Source organism: Empidonax traillii, unplaced genomic scaffold, assembly GCF_003031625.1.
Source record: "Empidonax traillii isolate 1590-97213 ecotype Southwest subspecies unplaced genomic scaffold, ASM303162v1 scaffold461:size861717, whole genome shotgun sequence".
Lineage (NCBI taxonomy): Eukaryota > Metazoa > Chordata > Aves > Passeriformes > Tyrannidae > Empidonax > Empidonax traillii.
Window position 1 is genome coordinate 107,722 of NW_020955654.1, and position 6,000 is coordinate 113,721.

General features: G+C 50.2%; 1 protein-coding gene across 3 annotated transcripts in view; it reads right to left on the minus strand.

Moving 5' to 3' along the window:
- Positions 1–5,473, minus strand: part of DAGLA (diacylglycerol lipase alpha) — a 44,263-nt gene extending 38,790 nt beyond the window's left edge. For 2 of the 3 annotated variants that reach the window (XM_027895577.1, XM_027895573.1), the window contains exons 1-2: positions 5,428–5,473; positions 3,192–3,281 (exon numbers count right to left, since the gene is read on the minus strand). The gene's annotated coding sequence lies outside the window, so the exon portion shown is untranslated. Of the gene's footprint in view, positions 1–3,191; positions 3,285–5,427 lie in introns of all 3 variants that reach the window. The other variant, XM_027895575.1, reaches the window with a different exon arrangement.
- Between the last annotated feature and the right edge of the window lie 527 nt (positions 5,474–6,000).

A 6,000-nucleotide genomic window follows, 5' to 3' on the forward strand; every position in this document is an offset into this window, starting at 1 on the left:
AGGAAGAGCCGGAAAAATTAGAGGGAAAAATATTTTCCAGGCACGGATTCCCACAGGAACAAGTTTTGCCCCCCCAGTTCCACAAAGACATTCTGCCCCACATTCCTCTCACACCACTGGATTTCAGGAAAGCTCCAATTTTTCCAGCTTTGGAATATGGATGGAATAGTTCAGGAAAAGCACCTCTCACTTCCCAGTGCTCCTTTTTCCATTTGCTGGATTATTTTTGCCCCAAGTTAAGCTCAGAAGGAAGACTTGGAATGAAAGAAAACAGGGAAAAATGAGAGGTGAGGAGAAGGGAATCTCTCCAAGAAATCCATCCTTATTCCCTGTTTTACCCAGGGAAGGAAACAAAGATCCACACCTTGAGAAACCACAAATTCCTGCTTTGCTTTTTTTTTTAAGGATGTAACTTCTCCAACTTTCAGCGGAGCAAGCAGGAAGTTTTCCTGCTTCCTCCAGCAGGGCTCATGTTTCCTTTCTCCAAGGAAAATCTGGTTCATCCCTGAGGGCTCGGATTTAGTGGATGTCCCCAGCGGGTGCTCCGGTGCCATGGAGATGGTGACAAACTGCTGAATGAGCCAGAATGGGAGCAAGAGAAACGAGAATGTGGTTCCAAAGGGGAAATCTGGCAAAGAGGTAAAGCAGGACTGAGGAGATGGAAAGGCTAGGATAGCCTGGAACTGAGGGCAGGAACGGAGGGGAGAGAAAGGGCTTGGGAAAACTCCACCGTTTCCAGAGGGTTTGGGTATGGAATTCTAGAGCGAACTTGGAAAAAAAGGTTTTGTGTTGACTGGAATTGGGATGAAAAACACGGAAGGAACAACCAGGGAATAAGTTGTCCAGGGAAGCTGTGGATCCCTGAAAGTGCTCCAGGCCAGGCTGGACAGGGCTTGGAGCAACCTGGATTAGTGGGAGGTGTTGGAATGGGATGGGCTTCAAGGTCCCTTCCAACCCAAACCACTCCAGGACTCTAAATATGGGATGCAGGAAGGCAGGATCTGGCACAAGAAGGGCTGGATCCAGGACAAGCAGGGTGGGATCTGCCACAGGGAAGGCAGGATCTGGCACAAGGAGAGTGGGATCCCGGTAAAAAAGGGAAGGATCCAGGAAAAAAAGGGCCAGATCCACTTTTTTTGGGGGACATTCCCATGCTGCTGCAAAGCCACAAGCAGCATCCAGTTTGTCCTAATTTTCTTGGGAGGTGAAACAGTTCCTCTCCCACGGGAGCAAGTCACCAATTTGCAGGATCATTAAGAGGACCCAGTGGGAAAAGCCAGTCCTCCAGAGGCTCCATGTTCGGAGCTGAAATCCATATTCCAAAAATACCCCCGGGCTGTGGCAACACCAGGCATAAATTACAGGGATTTGGGATGAAAAGACAAGCTGTGACTTCAGGTAATATTAAATTCCATCCCAAAGGATGCAGAGCTGTGGAAATTCCAACTTCCAACAGACCTGGAGCAGCAGAACTGCTTCAAACGATTTTTTTCAGGGAAGAAAAGCCCCTTTCAGGGAATAAAAGGCTGAATTCCCCCCCAGTTCCCCTTTCCACGGCAGTCACTGCCCTGAACTACAACAGGAATGTCCTGGATTTTCCTCCCTCTTCCCATTATCCAGTCCAGTTTTTTTAAGGTGGTCTGATGGATTCACCATTTTGTTCCTTGCTCTTCAGGAAATCAGGATTCTGTCCTGAATCCTGCCTGGATCTAAGCTCGGGATCACTCAGTTCTACAGGATAATTCTTTCTCTAAGTCGAGAAATCTCAAGGAAACGAGTTCCAGGGGAAAAACCCATGGAAAACACTCAGAGCCCCTGTTTAAGGTGGCATTCCCATATTTATGGATTATCTAGGAGTTGCACTGGGACCCTTGCTGGGTGAAATGGAAAGTGAAAAACACCAGGAAACATGGAGTTTAAGAGTCCAAACTGCACCTTGTGTCCCATTTCCAGGGAAAAAAATCCTTATTAGGCTCCAAACCATCCCCAGGAACCCACTTGCTTTTAAATCCACACTAGGGGAATTAAAATATTCTATGCCCAGGAACCAAAATCTCCGCTTGGAGAGAAGGAAAAGCCAACAATTCTCACACAATTCCACAGATATTTGAAGTCAAGCTGAAGGAGATGAGAAAAAGAAGGAGAGAAATGCCAATGGATGGGGTGGGAAGAGGATTTCCAGGGATCTGCAGGAGCACAAGTCTAGTTAAGTAAGGATTTGAGTTAAAAAAGAGACTGGAATTTCAGGGATCAGGAGCCCAGGACAGAATTCCTGACAGGATTTTCTACTCCTGCTGCAAGGAAGAGGCAAATATTCCAAAGCTTTTTATTCCATCTTTTAGTTGGACATCTTTTCAGAAAAAAAAATGGTAAGGGATCTAGTGGAAGGAGGAAAGAAAGGGATGAAAAGGAGGGAGGAAAAGTAGAAATCTCTGAGGAGAGAGGCATGTTTTTCCTAAAGGAATTCCATCCTATATTCTGAATCCCTCAGGAGCACCAGCAGCACTTTTTACCCCAAATTTTGAGGGTCTAGAGCAGGATTTTTCCACTTCCTGCTGCTCCCAGAATACCCATTATATCTTAATTTCTGCATTATCCTTCCTAAAATTTGAATGATGTTTTGATTAATTAATTAATTAATAATCCACTGCTTTATGGGAATTTTCAATCATTATGGACACATGTTGCACGCATTTACTTCCACAAGAAAAACCCCTTTTCCAGCTTCCAGCACCAAAAACAAAACAAAAAAGCAGGACAAGAACCTCAGCATCAACTCCTCGTACTCTTAAAACACACAGAAATCGGATTTTAATCCAGCAAACTTGCCCATTTCTTACCAAAACCTGGAAAACCACCCCAATTTCTCCCACCTCAAAAGTTCCAAGTTGCCACACCTGGAAAACCCTCCAGCTTTTTCCCCTCGGATTCCCCTTCAGAGATCCACAAAACAATGTCCCAAAATCAGCAGCACGACGGATTTATCAGGGAAACGTCAGCTCAGACTGGCTCGGAGGGAAGAGTTGGATTGACTCCCAACTATCCCAGCAGGAAGAAACACTCCAAGCTCTCCCCAGATTCCACAAAAGTCCAGTTGTCCCACAGCACAAAGGACACTTTCATCTGCTCCCTTCTCCTGAAGAATTCCAGCCCTGCAGCTCCCAGAGAGTTATTTAAATGGTTTCACTCACCCCATCTCCACTGTTGCATCTTTCTATGGAATTTCCTCACATTCCAGGGCTGAATCTGGCTTGGGATGTTCCTCTGGATCAGCTGGATCCCTGCTGGGAGCAGAGTTTGGAGCAAATATTATTTATTTGGGAATGAAGGACGGGGAGGGGGAAGGAAAAGCAGGTGCACCTTCCCAAAATAAAGCCACTCATTCCAGTTTAATTCCCCAAAGAGTCCTAATTCCCAAGAAAACCCTTCAGACAAGACAGGGATGTTTGGGACAGATTGGAATCACTGCTGGTTTAATCCAAGGAAGTTTAATAAATAATTCCCAGCCTTGGGAAAGACTGGAAGCTTTCCCAAGCTGTTTTCCACCCTCAGATTTTAACACTTTCCCCTCCTATATTTTTCCAGCTGCTGGAAAAAAACCCCAACCTTCCAAAAATCAGGATTAAGGAGAGTTTTCCAAGGCACAGAAGCTCGGAAAAGGGATTTATTCCTATTTTTGCAAAGCCCTCCCTGATACTGCAGCTCAGAATTCCAAGTGCCCTCGTTTGGAGGAATTAACTCCCAATTAATCCCACTTTATTTTCCCCAATTTCCCTAATTTTTTAGGGTATTTTCTGGCCTTGGAAGGAGGATTTTCTCACTTCTCTCCCTCAGTTCCTCAATTTTAGTCTCATTATTTCCCAACTCTTCCTGCCCAACTCTCTGGAAGAAGAACAGAAAAGTTTCTCTTCCTTATTGCCCCTTTCCAAAAATAACAGAACTCTCAGGAATTTTATCCCTTTTCCTGGAGTTCTGGTTGGATTTTGCAGGTCCCAGTGCCTTAACCCAGAACTGGGATCAAATCCAGGTTTTTTAGGTCAGCACCAACAAAACCAGTACCTGCAATATGTACCCCTTATCCTTCAGCCTGGAATTCTGACCCTCCAGCACATTACAGAGCAAAATTTTGGAAATTGGATCCCAAATTTCTTATTTAAATCCAGACTTGAAGGTGAAAAATTCCCCTGCTCCTTCCTGGGTTTGGCTGGAGAAAGTCCAGGCTATTTGTATCATTTACAAGGTATCAGATCCTGTTCCAAGCTTTTTGTCCGTTTGCCATTCCAGACCCCCCTCATCCATTCCCAATCCAAGCCGACACAGTCCCAGGGCCCAACTCGAATTCCATCAGAAGCTTTAGACCCCCAAGGAACTTTTGTGACCCCGAAAACCAACACTGGGTACACCAAATACCTTCACCTGGATTACGTTTCTTACTTGTAAAGCCTTTTGCATCGGTGCCAATGTCAGGGACCAAAGCTTTCCCAAAGCCACTTCCCACAATTTCATTACTCCCGACCACAACTTAAAAACTCTCCTCTTGACTACACAAACTTGAATGTTTTTCCCTGTCCACCTGGAAAAGGAGGCAGGAGGATGCAGGAATTCATCCCCACGAAGTTTTATCCAGGTGGGAGAGTAAAATTCCCACCTTGGGATTGGTTTTCCTTTCCCTCCAATCAGTTTCCTGTGATCCATCCAGGAGTTTCACTGCTTCCAGTCCAAATCCTGAGCGATGTCCCAAGGTTATATATATCCCACTCCTGGGAATCACGAGGTGATTTCCCACCTGGGAACGATCCACGAGGACCATCCCGCTTCTCCGCGACCCACAAGCTCCGCAATTCCCGTATTCCAAGTGCCAACCGAAGCCTGGCCCAAACACCACAGCAGGGGCTAATCCCCAAAACCGGGCACCGCGGGAATTCCCGGCGGAGCAGCCTGGCGGCCTCCCAGCTCCGACGATGGCGGAGTGGTACCTCCCTCGCTTTTCCAGGGACATATCCCTGCCCGACCCATCGGCTTTGGGGATTTCGCGGCACCGCATCCGCCAGCCGGGTACCATTCCCTGCGGGGGAAGTCATAAAAACCGACAGAGGGCAAGAATCCCTGTGTCACACCCACATCCAGCGGCGGCTTCTCCCTCCGCCTGCGCATCCAGGCAGCGAAGCGTCCGCTCCCCTTCCCCAGACCAGCCCAGCCCCCGCTCCCGAAGGATGGGGTGCCGCATCCCGAACGGTGCCATCCTGCCCGGGGGGATGGCGAGGGGAGATGGCGCGCCGGGAAGCCCCCGGGAGCGCAGGCCACACGAGGAGGAAGCGCGTCTCCCGTGGGGAATGGCAAACACCAGGAGCCGAGCGGCGGCAGCGCGGACACTCCCCCGCTCCTTCCCTTTCCCAATCCTTCCCTTTCCCTGCCCGCGCCCCGCACCTGCCGCGCCGCCATTCCCGAGCTCCGCCCGCCGCTCGCACCCGCCTCGGCCGCGCCGCCGCCTCCTCCATGGCCGGGTGGGCTCCCCCGGCAGGTCGCCCCCCGCTCTCCGGGGCCGCCTCGCGCCCGGTGCCCGCCGGGAGCGGCCCACGGGAACGGCAGCGCGGGCGCCACCGCGCGGGCGCGCAGGGGAAGTGCGGGGCAGCTCCAGCCGGGAATTGCGGCGGACGCGGGGGGGGCGTGGGAAGAGCCCGAGGAGGAGGGTCGGGAGCGCTGTCACCGATAGGGGGGGTGCGGGGAGAGAGGCAGGGCACGGGAGGAACAGGGGGGGAATGGGGGGGAAACAAGAGGGGAGGGGGGAGAAGGGGGGAGGGAATGGCTTCCCACTGCCAGAAGTGGGTTAGATGGGAAGAAATTCCTCCCTGTGAGGGCGGGGAGGGGCTGGAATGGATTTCCCGGGGAAGCTGTGGCTGCCCCATCCCTGGAAGTATCCAAGGCCCGGTTGGAGCAACGGAAGGTTTAGGGGATGAGCTCTAGTGCCACAACCAACCCCCCTCTTCCCCACAAAACCCT